Source organism: Mobula birostris, chromosome 1 (genome assembly GCF_030028105.1).
Source record: "Mobula birostris isolate sMobBir1 chromosome 1, sMobBir1.hap1, whole genome shotgun sequence".
Taxonomy (NCBI): Eukaryota; Metazoa; Chordata; class Chondrichthyes; order Myliobatiformes; family Myliobatidae; genus Mobula; species Mobula birostris.
In genome coordinates, this window is record NC_092370.1 from 89,230,648 (window position 1) to 89,249,867 (window position 19,220).

Here is a 19,220-nt window from a genome sequence, read left to right on the forward strand (position 1 = left end):
GGGGCCTTTTCTGGATGGCGGCCAGTGTCTAGTGGTGTTCTGCTGGGTCAGTGTTGGGACTGCCTCCTTTCATGTTATATGTCGATGATTTGGATGGTGGAGTTGATGGCTTTGTGGTCAAGTTTGCGGATGATACAAACAAAGGTGGAGGATAAGATAGTGTTGAGAAAGCAAGGAGTCTGCAGAAGGACTTAGGCAGATTGCAAGAATGGGCAAAGAATTGGCAGATGGAATATAGTGTAGGGAAGTATATGATCGTGCACATTGGTAGAAGGAATAAAGGCATAGACTACTTTCTAAACAGGGAGAAAACTCAAAAGTCAGAGGTGTAAAGGGACTTGGGAGACTCATGTAGGATTTCTTAAAAGTTAATTTACATAGAAACTACAGCACAGAAACAGGCCTTTTGGCCCTTCTTGGCTGTGCCGAACCATTTTCTGCCTAGTCCCACTGACCTGCACATGGACCATATCCCTCCATACACGTCCCATCCATGTATCTGTCCAATTTATTCTTAAATGTTAAAAAAAGAACCCACATTTACCACTTCGTCTGGCAGCTCAACTTGAAGGCTGAGTTGGTGGTAAGGAAGGCAAATACAATGTTAGCACTTATTTCAAGAGAACTAGAGTAGAGTTTAAGGTGCTTGGAAGTAGGTACAAGGGGGATGTCAGAGGTAAGTTTTTTTACACAGAGAGTAGTGGGGTGCATGGAATGCACTGCCGGTGAAGGTGGTACAGGTGGATACAATAAGGTCTTTTAAGAGACTCTTAAATAGGCACATGAAGCTTAGAAAAAATAGAGGGCTATGCAATAGGGAGATTCTAGACAGTTTCTAGAGTAGGCTACATAGTCGGCACAACATTGTGGGCCAAAGGGCCTGTAATGTGCTGTAGATTTCTATAATTTCTATGATAAAAGCAAGGATGTAATGCTGAGTCTTTATAAGGCATTGGTCATACTGCATTTGGAGTATTGTGAGCAGTTTTGTTATCTAAGGAAAGATGTGCTGGCGTTGGAGAGGGTACAGAGGAGGTTCACGATAATCATTCTGGGAATGAAAGGGTTTAACATATGACGGGCATTTGAAGGCATTGAAGTTTAGAAGAATCAGGGGAGATCTCACTGAATATTGAAAATCCTAGATAGAATGGATATGGAGAGGGTGTTTCCTATAGTAGGTGAGTGTTGGACCTGAGGGCACAGCCTCAGAATAGAGGAATATCTATTTTGAACAGAGATGAGGAGGAATTTTTTAAGCCAGAGAGTGTCAGAACTGTGGAAGTCATTGCCACAGATGGCTGTGGAGGCCAATTCATTGGGTATATTTAAAGTAAAGGTTGATAGGTTCTTGGTTAGTCAGGGCATCAAAGATTACAGGGAGAAAGCAGAGAATGGGATCGAGAGTGATAATGGATCAGTCGTGATTAAATGGCAGAGCAGACTCAATGGGCCAAGTGGGCTGATGCTGCCTCTAAGTCGTATAGTTGTATGGTCGTATGGTCTTATGGTCATATGGTCATATGGTCTTGTGATCTGGTATGTTTTTATGTGAAAATGAGTGAGACCTCCAAAGAGGCAAATCAACCCCTCACCCCCCTTTCCATTCCCTGAACTAGTATAGAGGAATGGAGTCATCGAACACTACAGCACAGAAATGTCCTTCGGCCCATTTAGTCCATGTCAATGGAAAACTATATCTGCTGTGGTGCCACTTTGGGTGAAATGTCTAAACCTGAAAAACAAAACACTACAGATGACAGAAACCAGAAGTAAAACATAAGAAATTCTAAATGTTCAATTGCTCTGTTAGTGAGAAAGAAAGTTAGTGATTCAAATATAGTTCATCAGTTTCATGTGGATAGTCAGAGGCGTTTTCCCAGGGCTGAAATGGCTAGCACTAGAGGGCATAGTTTAAGGTGCTTGGCAGTAGGTAGAGATTAGATGTCTGGGGTAAGTTTTTTACGCAGAGTGGTGAGTGCGTGGAATGGGCTGCTGGCAACGGTGGTGGAGGCAGATACGATAGGGTCTTTAAAGAGACTCCTGGGTAGGTACGTGGAGCTTAGAAAAACAGAGGGCTATGGGTAAGCCTAGGTAGTTCTAAGGTAAGGACATGTTTGGCACAGCTTTGTTGGCCAAAGGGCCTGTATTGTACTGTAGGTTTTCTATGTTTCTGTGTAATTCTGATGAAGGGCACTGACCTCAAACATTAGCTCTGTTTCTCCCTTTAGAGGCACTGTCTGAATTGCTTCAGCCTTTACGGCATTTTTTGAAGTACCTTTGTGATACAGTAATCTGCAGCCAGTCCAATAGATCCCAAACTAACCAGGTGGCATATATTGAATGAAGTGTATGGTAGTGCTGGCCCAAATAATCACAGCAATCAGAGACCTGGAGAATCTCACGGATGCCAGAGAAGTGAAGGCAATAAGTAGTGAAGACTTGGATCACATGCATACTATGAGGAAGGGTGTATTTGCAGCCTTGAAGTGCATCGAGGTGTTCAAATCCTCAAAGCCGGACCAAGTGCACCTTGGACCTTATGGGGAGCCAGGGAAGAAATGGAGACCCTTGTAAAGACATTTTCTTCATCATTAGCCACTGGTGACATACCAGAACACTGGAGGGTGGCTAATGTTCCATTGTTGAAGAAAAGTAGCAAGCACAGACCAGTGACCCTGGCTTCAGTTACTGGGAAGTCGCTGGAGGGAACTCTGAGGGGAGGGACAAGGCCTACCATCACTTGAGTAGTCAGCGCTTGATTCGGAATAGTCAGCATGCTTTTTGCATGTGGGTCTGATAAGTTTAGTTGAGTTTTTTTTGAAGAGGTAACTAAGAGGATAGATGAAGGTAGGATGTTCTCAGTTTCATCTTTAGTAAGGCCTTCGACAAGGTCCTACACAGCAGGCTGATCTGGAAGCCCATGGGATTCAGGGGTGCGAGCAAGGTGGATTCAGGGTTGGTTCAGTGATAGGAAGCAGAGGGTGTTGGGTGAAAGTCAATCTTCCTACTGCAGGCCTATGACTAGTGGAATGCCCCAGGGGTTAGTGTTGGGAGCTTTGTTATTCATTATTAATGCAAAATGATTTAGCTATAAATAAGCATGGCATGATTTGCAAGTTTGCTGATATTACTAAATTATGGAGTCTTGTTCATAGTGAAGCAGGCTACAAGTAGATCTTGTTTGGTTAGGGAGAAGAGCTAAGAAATGACAAATGGATTTCAACTTAGATAAGTGTCATGATGCTTTTTAGACAGTCAGTTCAGGGTAAGACTTATGCAGTGAATGCAGGGCGCTGATGAATGCTGTGGAACAGAGGGAGCCAGGAATACAAGTGCATAGCTTTCGGAATGTGGCCATGCGAGTAGACAGGGTGGTGAGAAAGACATTTAGCAAGCTGGCCTTCATCTGTCAGGACATCAAATTCAGGAGTAGCGATATTATCTTGCAGTTATACAAACTGTTGGTGAGACTGCTCTTGGAATATTGTGTACAGTTTTGCTCACACTATTATAGCAAAAAAATTGGTAAGCCGGAGGGTGCAGAAGAGATGTATGAGGATACTGCCTGGACTGGAGGGCCTAGGTTATAGGGTTAGGTTAGCCACATTTGATCTTTATTCCCTGAAGTGCAGGAGAATGAGGGGTTCATAGAAAGTTATAATATTGTGAACTATAACGTGGATGGTCATAGTCTTCTCCCCAATGTTGGAAGAACAAAACTAGAGACCACAAATACAAGATAAGTGGGGAGAAATTTAAAAGAGATCGGAGAGGTTATTTCTTTGCACAGAGGGGAGAGTAGTGAATGAGCTGCCGGAGGAAATGGACAAGGTGGGTACAATGGCAGTATTTAAGAGATATTTGGATTGATACATGGAGGGGAGAGGCTTGAAGGGTTATGGGCCAAACACTGGCAACTGGGACTAGTAGGGGGGAAACCATGGACCAATTGGGCCAAAAGTTACTCCATGACTCTGATAGTCGGGGGGGGGGGGTACTGGATTCATTTGAGAGAAGCAATGGAAAGTGGAATCTTGATGTAATGCATTCACTGTAGCTCATTGTTGCAGGTACACCTCCTAGAGCTTCCTGCTCATTGGTTTTATTTTCCTCCTGCTGCCAATAGTAGATTGGTTGGGAAGAAATATATCAATACCATCTTGGTAGCCAGTTCCATCCATCCTTCAATACTATTTTGGACACTACAAAGCCAGAAAAGGATTGCTCAGTACTTGAGTTATGTCTGCAGTTGGTTTAGATCTGCACTAGCGTACTTGGAGAATTAACTGCATGGGCTATGGAGGATATCCCTTGTCTCTAGGCAACAAGTCCAGGGCACATTGCTCCTGATGAAGAATGTAGGAAGATTGGAATTGCTTAGGGGTAAACTATTGCTGGTGATCATGACCTAGGCTGACACAGGGAGTGAAATCCTTTGCTCCTTGTAAAGGCTAGCTGCTCATTACCAGGCATCCAAATGAACCTGTGTGTACTTTCCACTTCAGGTTAAATGCGGAAATGGCTGCAGTTCTCGTAACACTTTTCAGCCTCAGGTCCATGTCTTTTGCAGCAAGATTATTGGCTCTGCTAAAAATCAAGTTAATCTCCTACTCAATGTAAGAATGCACCTCACCCTGTGTTGCACATGTCACTCTGCGAAAGCATTGCCAGCTGTAATAATGGAACACAGAACAGAGAACAGACCGACACAAGAACAACATTTTGGCCCATGATGTTTGTGCCAAACACAATGCCAATTTAAACTAATTTCATGTGTCTGCATATGATTTATAATACCTCCATTCCGTGCTTGTTCATGTGCAGGTGCAAACCCCTCTTAAACATTGCTATTGCATCTGCTTCCACTACTTCCTGGCAGTGTGTTGTAGGCACTTACAACTCTATAAATTATAAACTTGCCTTGTAAATCTCCTTTAAACTTCTTCCCTCCCATTTTAAATCTATACCCTCTAGTATTCGATATTTCCATCTTGGGAACAAGACTCTATTTACCCTATCTATGCCTTTATTTTATGTAATCCTATCAGGCTGTTTCCAATCTCTGATGCTCCAGAGAAATCAATTCAAGTTTATTCAACTTCACCTTATAGCTAGTAGTTTCTAATACAGACAACGTCCTGCAGTACCTCCTCTGCACCCTCTCCAAAGCCTTCACATTCTTTGAAATGTGGTGAGCAGATCTACACATAGCTTAATGGTTGGAGGTCTCTTATAGCATTCTGCAAGAGCTCTGTGGCAGTCTTTTACGCTGGTATCTTGTTGTTTAGGGAGGACATCTGGCCCTTTGAAAGAAATACAAAAACATAAAATCTCATACTACATGGATTATTGAGGGTACCAGGTGTGACACCTCCCTTTTTCTCTTTGAAGGCCAGTTAGATATGGTCAATAACATTCTTTTTATCCACTACACAACAAACTTAAGGAGAGAATAGTTGTGGAAGCTAACAGTTCAAAGTTCAAAGGAAATGGTACATACAGTATATGTCAACATGTACAACCTTGAGATTTGTTTTCTTGCAGGCATGCTCAATAAATCCAAGAACTATAATAGAATCAATGAAAGACCACACCCAACAGGATGGACAAGCAACCAATATGCAAAAGACAACAAACTGTGAAAATACAAAAAATGAAATAATAATAATAAATAAGTAAGCAATAAATATCAAGGGCATGAGATAAAGAGTTGTTGAAAGTGAGTCCATAGGTTGTAGGAACAGTGAAATGATGGAAGCTCAATGAAGTTATCCCACTGAAAGAAGAACCTGATAGTTGAGGGATAATAACTGTTTCTGACCTTAGCGGTGTGGGTACCTCCTTCCTGACGGCAGCAGCGAGAAGGGAGAGTGCACCGAGTGGTGGAGGTCCCTGATGATGAATACTGCTTTCCTGTGACACTGCTTTCTGTATATGTACTCAATGATGGGATGGACTGAGCCATATCCACTACTTGCAGGATTTTCCAACCAACGTCATTGTTGTTTCCGTACCAGGTCATGATGTTACCAGTCAATATCCTCTACATTACACATCTATAGAAGTCTGTGAAGGTTTTAGATGTTCACAAACTTCTAAGGAAGTATAGGCACTGCAATGCTTTCTTCACAATTGCACTTGAGTGTTGGGCCCAGGACAGGTCTGCTGAAATGATAACACCAAGGAATTTAAAGTTGTCACCTCTGATCCCCTGATGCTCATGGACCTCTGGTTTTCTCCTCCTGAAGTCAATAATCAACTCCTTGGTCTTGTTGACATTGAATGAGAAGATGTTGTGGCACCACTCAACCAAATTATCAGTCTCCTTCCTATAGGCTGATTTGTTACCACCTTTGATTCGACCAATGGCAGCAAACTTAAATATGGCATTGGAGCTGTACTTAACCACACAACCATAAGTGTAAAGCAAGTAGAGCAGGGGGATATGGACACAGCCTTGTTGTGCACCTGTGCTGACGGAAATTGTGGAGACGTTGCCAATCCAAACTGTCTGGGGTTTGCAAGCAAGGAAATTGAGGATCCAATTGCACAAGGAAGTAGTGAAGCTAAGGTCTTGAAGCTTATTGATTAGTTTTGAGAGAAACAAAACTAATTAATATGCTTACAACTTCTCAGAGAAAATTTTGCCATTGTACGTATCTCTGCTTTCGAAATAGATTGCAACTCCCCAAACAGTTACATGTGTCAATGATCCCATTGATTTCTATAGGAGCTCCAGTCCTTAAGATGTGCAAATTAACTTATTTTAGTTTCATATGTTGAGTGACTTTATATATTTCTTATTAAATTTACATTTCTTTTGCAACTTAATTACTTTTTGTTATTTACCATGCTGAATAGTTTGTAAATATTTCTGCACATCAGTAACATGTGTAAAGCCTTAAATTGGTCCACGGCTTTGACAGGATTCAAAGCTTCACCCCTCCCCCAGTTGACCATTTCTTCAAAGCTGTCAAAGGCTTCCTGAGGGTAGGCTCTCTATACGAGGATGCCTGAAGCCTAGTCACCACTTGGACTTTGAGATTGTGCTCCTAGGTGCAGAGAACCAGAATCTGAGCAAGTGGATAGTGATAGTGTTAGGGCGTATTCTGGAGTTAGGGTATATAGCAAATATTTACTTTACCCACAACCAATGCTCTGACATGGACGTGAATTGTAGATTGAATTTAAAATTCAGCCCTGAACAGTAGTCTTCCTGGAGCTGTCGACTGGAGTTGGTTGCAAACCAGACAATGCTGATTAACATTCATTTTGGGTGTTTGGAGTGTGGGTGCAAAGAAGGAGGTGTGTGTGAACTATATGTAATTCAAAGGAAGTATTATAGATACATTGTAATTAGAATTGTTACCTTTGATCTTTGGCATATAAAAAAAGTCATGTAATATTGGATTAAGAGGCTTTTCCTCCAAAAGCGTCTCAATATGATGCCTGCTGCTCGCCTTTGTTGAATAAAAAACTTCTATGTCCATCAGCTTCAGTGCCCTTCAGTGTTATTGGAATGTGACTTTGTTCACATTACAATAGCAGAATGGGCAGAGTTCACTATGATTCAGGTTATGTTGTCGACTAGTTGTGGACTTTTTCACTGGAGTGTGGGAAAATGAGGGATAATCTTACACGGAAGCATAGATGGGCTTAACACACACAGTCTTTCTCTCCAGGGTTGGGGAATGAAGAACTGAAGTGAGACTGGAGAGATTTAATAGAAACCAAGAGGCAACTTTTCCACTCAGAGTAACACACACAAAAAATGCTGGAGGACTCAGCAGGTCAGACAGCATCCATGGTGGGTGAATGAACAGTCGACGTTTTGACCAAGACCTTCAATCAGGACTGGCGACGAAGGAGGTAGAAGCCAGAATAAGAAGGTGAGGGAGGGAAAGCAGTACAAGCTAGAAGGTGTGAGATGGAGTCCAGTAGATGGGGGTGGTGAAGTGAAAAGCTGAGAGGCGATAGCTGGAAAAGTTAAAAGGGGTGAAGAAGTAGGGATCTGATAGAAGAGGAGAGTGGATCATGTGAGAAAGGGAAGGAGGAGAGGCACTAGGGAGAGGTGATAGGCAGGTGAGAAGAAGAGAATGGGTAAAGGTGAGCCAGTATGGGAATGGAAAAAGAAATGGAGTAGGGGGAGAAATTACCAGAATTTAGGGAAATTGATGTACATGCTGTCAAGCTACCCAAACAGAATATGAGGTGTTGCTACTCCAACCTGAGAGTGACCTCATCTGCCAGTGGAGGACTGGTATGTCAGAATGTGATGGGAAGTGGATTAAAATGGTTAGCCACCGGGATATCCCGCATGTTGCGGATGGAGTGAAGGTGCTCGACAAAGCGGTCCCCAAATCTACAATGGAGGCCACACCAGAAAAAGTGTAGCCTCCCAGGGAGTGGTCAGTACATGGAATGAGCTGCCGTTGGAAGAGATTGAGACAGGTACAATAACCAAATTCTAGAGCCATTGGACAGATATGTGGACAGGAAACGTTTGGAAGGTTATGGGCCAAATGTGGGAAAATGCGGGTAGCTTGGATGGGCATCTTGGTTGGTACGCACCAGTTAGGCCAAAGGACCTATTGCCATGCTGGATGATCCCTAGTGCAATCTAAGAGCTTCAGATGACTTGAAGTCTATTGAGAGGAGAACAAGAGATGCTAGCCAGATTTGCACTGCAGCAGTGAAGTCATCATGGAAACATTAGCCTGCAAAATCAACCGCACTTCACTTTAAAGGGATGTTATTCTATTCCAAACTCATTCCCCTCCTAACCTGAACATCTGCACCACAATATGCTGTCTGGCCGTCTGGCTGGACAATAATGAAAATCATTCCTCCTTATGTTGTAAAAATACTACAAAAACATTTTCACCCACTCAAAGAGTAGAGGGGCATGTTTTCTGATAGTAATCTTTTCCTTTAATGCTCTTGTACTGACTACAAACTTTACAGTTTTCTATGTGAAATATAAAGATTCGCTTTCAAACCTTTAATCATTTCTTCTGGGAACATTTGTGTATCATGCAATTTCTTTTAGCTTCATTTCAGTCAGCCATAAATATTCTGCATGAAATCCCCCCATCTTGAATAAATTATTCTTATCTCAACAAAAAAAAACTGAGCAGCCCTTTTTTTCAAAAACCCTTCATCTTTTATTTACCATCGTCTCTTCTGAATGGCTGAATAGGACAGTGATTATTGTCTCCATGTACTTTTGGCCTTAACAAAAAAGTCTGGAAACCATGACAACAGACTAGCAAACTGTGAAAGATGTGCTTGACGCCTAATGGAGCACTTTGTAAAAGAGTTCAATTGTGTTAAGTGACCAGTCAAGTATCAGAGAGAAAGTAAGGGAAAACAAGTTTGAGAGAGGTAAACAGATGGGGATCGAGGTGGGGGGTGGGGGGTGGAGGGGGGATGGGGGCTGGAGGTCAAGTGTCAGAAAGAGAGTAAAGAGAATCAGAGACGTGGGATATATCTGAGCCAGCAATTGAGGGTGTCCTGAAGGAAAATCATGAGCAATATAAGTTGCAAAAGATAAGGAATATAAGCAGGAGAAAAAGTACCACGCAACACACACAAAATGCTGGAGGAACTCAGCAATTCAGACAGCATCTATGGAAACAGTCAACGTTTCGGGCCGAGACCCTTTTTCAGGACTGGAAAGGAATGGGGAAAAGGCCAGAATAAAAGTTGAAGGTGAAAGTTATTATCAGAGTACATACATGTCACCACATACAACCCTGGGATTCTTTTTCTGCAGGCGTACTCAGCAAAAAAGAGATATATTTAAGAGGAAAACTTGTAACTTATTTTTTATTCTTTCTTACTTCTAATATTTGTGCACTTGTAATGCAACTGTGACAGTGTAATTTCCATTGGGATCAATAAAGTATCTATCCATTTCAGTTTCCTGCAGCTCCACAGGGAGTCTCAGATGTACACAGGCGCAATCTTGAATACCTTGAAAATCTTGAAAGAAGGTGGCAGGGAGGAAAGGTAAAGGGCTGGAGAGGAAGGAATCTGATAGGAGTGGGAAGGAAGAGGGGATCCAGGATGAGGTGACAATTTCCCAGGAAGGATACATGGCTGTCGTAGCAAGTCTGGGTGAGTATGTGATCAAAGAGTCAGAGGACAGTAAAGATCATGGGGGGAGAGGAGCAGTGAGAGAGGGTCTCTCTGAAATTCTGTTGAAAAGAAGACTTAAACATCTTGAGGGTAGGCAGCCCTTGAAGAGATTTTGCAGTGGCGCAGCAATTCAGAAACACAAGAAAGTCTGCAGATGCTGGAAAAGAGTATGAGAAAAGTACAGTGCCAGCAATGTGCAAGTCAGCATACATTGAGAGATTGCGATCTGAACATTCCCATCTGTTCATATCTTGTTCTAGGCAGTACTCATTGGCTCAATAATTTTTCTGCAGTTGCTAGTGGAAGTAATATGACTAAATCTTTCTACAGTTTATCTTGGTTTATTTTTCACAAGATCTGATCCATTACAATATTCATGCTGTCTGAGTTTCCAAAAAAAGCATTAAAGGAAAAGTGCACTAAATAGAGGTAAGAAGTACAATTCCACTAATGCATTTTTGTTATATATTCTTTCATGTTTCATCATGTGGGCTAAACTACAAAAGATTTGGGCCGGGTTCATATTGAGTTATTTCTTCTAAACCACTATCTGAATTTGACTCGAGAGGCTTCAAAGAGAAGAGGCGGAGGACAAGCTTGTTCCCAGTTAGTTTTTGCAATGTCTCCTGAGATGGCGATGTGCCTCTCATGTGAAATGTGGCAGTCTTGGGGGAACTCCCCTCTCCCGCAGAGTCACATCTGCCAGAAGTGCATACAGCTGGGCGATCTGGAAGACCGTGTAAGGAATCTGGAGCAGCAGCTGGATGACCTTCGACTCATAAGGGAGAATGAGGCAGTCATAGATGAGAGCTACAGGGAGGTAGTCACACCTAGGCTGTCGGAAGCAGGTCGTTGGGTGACAGTCAGAGGGGGGAAAGCGAAGGTGAGCAGACAGGTAGTGCAGAGCACCCCTGTGGCCATTCCCCTGAATAATAAGTTTACCGTCCTGGATACCGTTGGCGGGGATGAGCGACCAGGTGTGAGCCACGGTGGCAGGGCCTCCGGCACTGAGTCTGACCCTGTGGTGCAGAAGGGTGGGACGGAGAAGAGGAAAGCTGTCGTCATTGGAGACTCTATAGTCAGGGGAGCAGACAGGAGATTTTGAGGACGTGAGAAGGACATCCACATGGTTTGTTGCCTCCTGGGTGCCAGGGTCCGGGATGTCTCTGACCGGGTGCACGACATCCTGGTACGAGAGGGAAAGCAACCAGAAGTCGTGATACATGTTGGGACCAATGACATAGGCAGGAAGAAGGATGAGGTCCTGAAGTGTGAGTTTCAGGAACTAGGCAGAAGGTTGAAGAACAGGACCTCAAAGGTGGCGTTCTCAGGATTGCTGCCAGTGCTACGTGACAGGGATGGTAAGAATTGGAGGAGATGGCAGTTGAATGCGTGGCTGAGGAGTTTGTGCAGGGAGCAGGGTTTTAGATTTTTAGATCATTGGGATCTCTTCTGGGGAAGGTGGGACCTGTACAGATTGCATGGGTTGCACCTGAACTCGAGGGGGAGCAATATCCTTGCAGGTAGGTTTGCTAGCGTGGTTTGGGAGGGTTTAAACTAATTTGCAAGGGGTATGGGACCTAGAGCGATAGAGCAGTGAAAGAAGTGCATGGAGCAAAGCCAGATCTAACATATAGAGAGGCTTTGAGGAAAGAGAAGCCCAGAATAAATGGTGTAAAGACAGTAAGGTAGAAGGGCTGAAATGTGTGTACCTCAATGCAAGAAGCATCAGGAACAAAGGTGATGAACTGAGAGATTGGTTCCATACATAGAATTATGATGTAGTGGCCATTACAGAGACTTGGCTGGCACCAGGGCAGGAATGGATTCTCAATATTTCTGGATTTCAGTGCTTTAAAAGGGATAGAGAGGGCGGAAAAAGGGGAGGAGGGGTGACATTACTGGTCAGGGATACTATTACAGCTACAGAAAGGGTGGGTAATGTAGCAGGATCCTCTTTTGAGTCAGTATGGGTGGAAGTCAGGAACAGGAAGGGAGCAGTTACTCTATTGGGGGTATTCTATAGGCCTCCTGGTAGCAGCAGAGATACAGAGGAGCAGATTGGGAGGCAGATTTTGGAAAGGTGCAAAAATAACAGGGTTGTTATCATGGGTGACCTTAACTTCCCTAATATTGATTGGCACCTGATTAGTTCCAAGGGTTTAGATGGGGCAGAGTTTGTTAAGTGTGTCCAGGACGGATTCCTGTCACAGTATGTGGACAGGCCAACCAGGGGGAATGCCATACTAGATCTAGTACTAGGTAATGAACTGGGTCAGGTCACTGATCTCTCAGTGGGTGAGCATCTGGGGGACAGTGACCACCGCTCCCTGGCCTTTAGCATTATCATGGAAAAGGATAGAATCAGAGAGCACAGGAAAATTTTTAATTGGGGAAAGGCAAATTATGAGGCTATAAGGCTAGAACTTGCGGGTGTGAACTGGGATGATGTTTTTGCAAGAAAATGTACTATGGACATGTGGTCAATGTTTAGAGATCTCTTGCGGGATGTTAGGGATAAATTTGTCCCGGTGAGGAAGATAAAGAATGGTAGGGTGAAGGAACCATGGGTGACAAGTGAGGTGGAAAATCTAGTCAGGTGGAAGAAGGCAGCATACATGAGGTTTAGGAAGCAAGGATCAGATGGGTCTATTGAGGAATATAGGGAAGCAAGAAAGGAACTTAAGAAGGGGCTGAGAAGAGCAAGAAGGGGACATGAGAAGGCCTTGGCAAGTAGGGTAAAGGAAAACCCCAAGGCATTCTTCAATTATGTGAAGAAAAAAAGGATGACAGGAGTGAAGGTAGGACCGATTAGATATAAAGGTGGAAAGATGTGCCTGGAGGCTGTGGAAGTGAGCGAGGTCCTCAATGAATACTTCTCTTGGGTATTCACCAATGAGAGGGAACTTGATGATGGTGAGGACAATATGAGTGAGGTTGATGTTTTGGAGCATGTTGATATTAAGGGAGAGGAGGTGTTGAAGTTGTTAAAATACATTAAGACAGATAAATCCCCGGGGCCTGACCGAATATTCCCCAGGCTGCTCCACGAGGCGAGAGAAGAGATTGCTGAGCCTCTGGCTAGGATCTTTATGTCCTCGTTGTCCACGGGAATGGTACCGGAGAATTGGAGGGAGGCGAATGTTGTCCCCTTGTTCAAAAAAGGTAGTAGGGATAGTCTGGGTAATTATAGACCAGTGAGCCGTACGTCTGTGGTGGGAAAGCTGTTGGAAAAGATTCTTAGAGATAGGATCTATAGGCATTTAGAGAATCATGGTCTGATCAGGGACAGTCAGCATGGCTTTGTGAAGGGCAGATCGTGTCTGACAAGCCTGATAGAGTTCTTTGAGGAGGTGACCAGGCATATAGATGAGGGTAGTGCAGTGGATGTGATCTATATGGATTTTAGTAAGGCATTTGACAAGGTTCCACACGGTAGGCTTATTCAGAAAGTTAGAAGGTATGGGATCCAGGGAAGTTTGGCCAGGTGGATTCAGAATTGGCTTGCCTGAAGAAGGCAGAGGGTGGTGGTGGAGGGAGTACATTCAGATTGGAGGATTGTGACTAGTGGTGTCTGACAAGGATCTGTTCTGGGACCTCTATTTTTTGTGATTTTTATTAACGACCTGGATGTGGGCTGACAAGTTTGCAGATGACACAAAGGCTGGTGGTGTTGTAGATAGTGTAGAGGATTGTCGAAGATTGCAGGGAGACATTGATAGGATGCAGAACTGGGCTGAGAAGTAGCAGATGCAGTTCAACCCAGAGAAGTGTGAGGTGGTACACTTTGGAAGGACAAACTCCAAGGCAGAGTACAAAGTAAATGGCAGGATACTTGGTAGTGTGGAGGAGCAGAGGGATCTCGGGGTACATGTCCACAGATCCCTGAAAGTTGCCTCACAGGTAGATAGGGTAGTTAAGAAAGCTTATGGGGTGTCAGCTTTCATAAGTCGAGGGATAGAGTTTAAGAGTCGCGATGTAATGATGCAGCTCTATAAAATTCTGGTTAGGCCACACTTGGAGTACTGTGTCCAGTTCTGGTCACCTCACTATAGGAAGGATGTGGAAGCATTAGAAAGGGTACAGAGGAGATTTACCAGGATGCTGCCTGGTTTAGAAAGTATGCATAATGATCAGAGATTAAGGGAGCTAGGGCTTTACTCTTTGGAGAGAAGGAGGAGGAGAGGAGACATGATAGAGGTGTACAAGATAATAAGAGGAATAGATAGAGTGGATAGCCAGCGCCTCTTCCCCTGGGAATACAAGAGGACATGGCTTTAAGGTAAGGGGTGGGAAGTTTAAGGGGGATATTAGAGGAAGGTTTTTTACTCAGAGAGTTGTTGGTGCGTGGAATACACTGCCTGAGTCAGTGGTGGAGGCAGATACACTAGTGAAGTTTAAGAGACTACTAGACAGGTATATGGAGGAATTTAAGGTGGGGGCTTATATGGGAGGCAGGGTTTGAGGGTCGGCACAGCATTGTGGGCCGAACGGCCTGTACTGTGCTGTATTATTCTATGAATATTGGCCAGTGCTACATACTGTAGATTGCCACCAATGCATAATCACATTCTATGGTCCTTTGAAGTCAAAGGAAGTTAGTGTCCAGTGGAAATTGTGTTTTATAATCACACACACATTTATCATAAGCAATCAAATTTGAATTTTCTACCATTGTGGCATCAAATATTATTTGATGAGTCCAAATGAGTCCAAAATCACGAGCCTCACCATTCAACCCTTGAAACGTGGAACACAAGACTTCAGCACTTTCCTCAAAAGCAGATAGTGAGAAAGAGAGGAAGACCGGTTCACAGGGAGATGAAATGAAGACCTGCCTGCACCCTGCTCTAGTTTTCGTGGACTTCTATCATGCTCAACACCTCAGCTGGAGAGAAGCCTTGACAAAACTGAAACAAAATGAAGAGAGTTAAACACAGTTATAAAGAAACTCTAACTGGTTAGAATGTGTGCATTCTCACGTGTGCGATTGCCATCTTCTTTCAGTTGTCTGTTTGCAAGAGCACCCAGACTCTGGTGCAGTGTTCGCAGTTGTGACAGGGCCCCTCGTCTCGCTGCAATTCCTGAGGTGCCAGACACCTGTTCCTGTTGTAAGAACTGCATGAGAGACTAGTCCAGAATGTGTTGAGCCGGAACCCAAGGAAATTCCTCTGGGCCACTCCCCTGCTAAGGTAAGGTACGGGACCCTATCCCTCACCGAGTGAGATGTGAGGATGCACAGCACAGAATAGAATCCACCAAGCTGGGAAGGGGCTGCATGACTACAGCAAGGGGGAATATCACCCGCTTGAGCTGGGAACCATGAAACAATGGGTGAACCTTCACCAATGATGGTAGGCACAGCCTACTGGAGGCTCTGTAGATAGCCTTCTCTACTATGAATGTTCCCATGTAGCATGCAGACAACTTGCATTCTACTCTAAATGGAAGATCATTAGATGCCAGCTAGAGTTTTTCACCTAGCCTAAAAGGCCTCACATGTTGGTGAAGCCAATCAGTCTGCCAGGGATATTGTTTCTGGATGGACAACAGAGAAGCCCAAGCTGTCTTCACGTGTGCTTGTAGTAATGGACCAACTGTTCAACAGCAAGGACTCCCACATCAAGCTCTTGGTCCGGGAAGAGTAGTAGCTGGAATCCCTTTTTGCATTCAATGGGGAACATGCCAGTGGAGGACACCTGGAGGTAATTGTCGACAGTCTCTGCCCAGAGCAGCTGGAAGCTCCAGAATGTAGGGTTGGAAGAGACAAAGCAGCACAGGATTGTCTCCAGCTCCTGACTTACTCTCTCAGTCTGGTCGTTAGATTGGGGGTGGAACCCTGGTGAGGGGCTCACCGAGGCTCCCAAAAGAGAACAGGAAGCATTCCAAACATGGGATATGAACTGTGGTCCATGGTCTGACACTATATCCGGAAGGAAACCACACATGATGAACCATGAGGGTGGAAGCCTGGTATATTGATGGGAGGTTGAGGAGAGCAATGAAGTGGTATGGTTTAGGGAACCAGTCCACAAGTACCAGGTGGTAATATTTTCATCTGATAGGGTCAGACCAGTGATGAAATCCACTTAGAGTTGGAACCTGAGGAGGAGTGGCATGGACAGCGGGCAGAGCAGACCAGCAAAGATGATATTAACGATTTGAAAGAGGGAACAGAGTGTAGTGTATATTAATGATCTGAAAGGGGGGACCGAGTGTAGTGTATATTAACAATCTGAAAGGGGGGACCGAGTGTAGTGTATATTAACGATCTGAAAGGGGGGACCGAGTGTAGTGTATATTAACGACCTGAGAGAGGGGATCGAGTGTAGTATATATTAACGATCTGAAAGAGGGGACCGAGTGTAGTATGTCTAACTTTACTGATGACACTAAATTGAGTGGAAAAGCAAATTGTGCAGAAGTTATGGAGAGTCTTCAGAGAGATATAGATAGGTTAAGTGAGTGGGCAAGGGTCTGACAGATGGAGTACAACGTTGGTAAATGCGAGGTCATCAACTTTGGAAGGAAAAAATAAAAGCGTAGATTATTATTTAAATGGTAAAAATTGCAGCATGCTGCTATGCAGAGAAACTTGGGAGTGCTTGTGCATGAATCGCAAAAGGTTGGTTTGCAGGTGCAGCAGGCTATCAAGAAGGCAAATGGAATGTTGGCCTTCATTGCCAGTGGGATTGAATTTAAGAGCAGGGAGGTAATGCTACAACTGTACAAGGTATAGGTGAGGCTGCACCTGGAGTATTGCGTGCAGTTCTGGTCTCCTTACTTGAAGGAGGATATACTGGCTTTAGAGGCAGTGCAGAGGAGGTTCAGGTTGATTCCAGAGATGAGAGGGTTATACTATGAGGAGGGATTGAATCACATGGGACTGTACTCACTGGAATTCAGAAGAATGAGAGGAGATCTTATAGAAACATATAACATTATGAAAGGAATAGGTAAGCTGAGGCAGGAAAGTTGCTTCCACTCATAGTTGAGACTAGAACTAGGGGACATAACTTCAAGATTCAGGGGAGTAGATTTAGAATGGAGATGAGGAGGAACCGCTTTTCTCAGAGAGTGGTGAACCTGTAGAATTCTCTGCCCAATGAAGCAGTGGAGGCTATTTCAGTAAATATATTTAAGACAAGATTGGATAGATTTTTGCATAGTAGGAGAATGAAAGGTTATGGGGAAGAGGCAGGTAGGTGGAGATGAGCCCATAGTCAGATCAGCCATGATCCTATTGAATGGTGAAGCAGGCTCGATGGGCCAGATGACCTACTCCTGCTTGTATTTCTTATGTTCTTATGTTATGTTAGCAAGGTTCTGATGTGACACATTGCCTGGGCATAAGTAACATAGACAGAGATGACATCATGGACATCTTGGGACATAGACTGCCACCAAAATTGTCTCTTTAGAAACTCCAGACTGTGTTGAAACCCGGGTGGCCAATCAGATAGGAAGAGTAACCACACTCTAATATTCCGGGGTGCATGGTGGCAGGGTCAAACAGCCGACTGGGAGTCCCCGCCTGGGCCTGGGTCCAACTGCTGTGCGGCCTCCGTTTCTGCTCCTATTCCCCAAGTCACCGGAGTAGCAATGCATGTGTGGGGAAGGATGGGCACTGGACTGGAGTTGTCTTCAGAGATGTCAAATTGGAGGGAGAGAAATCAACCTTGGTATTCTGGCTGCTAAGATGGTTCGTAAGGTTAAAATTAAAACAAGTGAAGAGGAGAGACCAACGGGCTTGAAAGGAGTCGAGTCTCTTGACATCACAAATGTAGGAGAGGTTTTTATGACCTGTCCGTACCAGAAAGGGGTGCTCTGCTTCTTCCAGCCAAAGTTACCATGCCTCCAGGGTCTCCATGACAACCAGAAGTTCTCGGATCCTGATCCTGCAGGAGTCATGTGCGGGGAGAAAAAAGCACAGGGATGCAGCCAATTATCTACTGAAGAGCATTGGGAAAGTAGAGTGCCAATGCCAGCATCTGATGCATCAATCTCAATGAAGAATAGACTGGATGCTTTTAAATGTTACAGTAATACGGCAGTGGTGAAGCGTCACTTTAGCTTGGAGTCTTGGTCTGCTTCAATTGTCTTCATAAATCCTGCAGAGGTCTTCTTGGTGAGTGTATTTATGGGAGCTGCAATGGGACTGAAGTTTCTGATGGAGTGGCAATAAAAGATTACAAACCCCAAGAGGTGCCGCACCTGTTTGACCATAGATGGTTTGGGTTACTTGGTGACTGCCTGAACTTTGCATGGGTCCCTTTGAACACTGGAGAAGGTGAAGATGTAGCCCAAAGATGATACCTGCTCTTTGTGGAACTCATTCCTCTCTGATTTGGCATAAAGCTTGTTCTCAAGGAGCTGTTTGAGAACCTCCCAGACATTCTGGATGTATTACTGGTGAGAGTGGAACAAATACAAAAAGCAAATTGATATCAACATGTCCCAGGGCACATCATTGATGGGAGTCTGAAAAACAGCAGGGGTGTTGACAGGACTAAATGGCATCATGAAGTACTCATAGTGGCCAATGGGGGTGTTGAATGTTGTCTTCCACTTGTCCCTTCTCGAATGTGAACCAGGGTGCAAGCATGGTACAGATCTATCTTTGAGGTTATGGTTGCCCCCTTGACATGCTTAAACGTAGAGACAAGGAGGAGAAGAGGATATCAGTTCTTTTTCATGATATTAATGAGGGGCTGGTAATCAATGCGGGGACAGAGTTTGCCATCTTTCCTGCTCACAAAAAAAGAAGCCCACCCCAGCTGATAAGTTAGAGGGATGAATAAATCCTAAGGAAGCGTCCTTGATGTATTCTTCCATGGTCCCCATTTCAGAAGGAGGACAAGAACCAGGAAAGAGGTCAATGGGAAGGTCGTATAGCCAGTGTAGAGGCAGGATGGTAGCCTTCTTCTTATCGGAGACCTTGTGGAGGTCAGTGTATTCAGCTAGATCACTAGACAGGTCCAGACTAGCAGCTGGCTCAGGAGGGGTTACACTAGCAGCTGGCTTGAGCATGCCAGTCTCCACTCTTGGAACACCGTTAGGGACCAATCGATCCATGG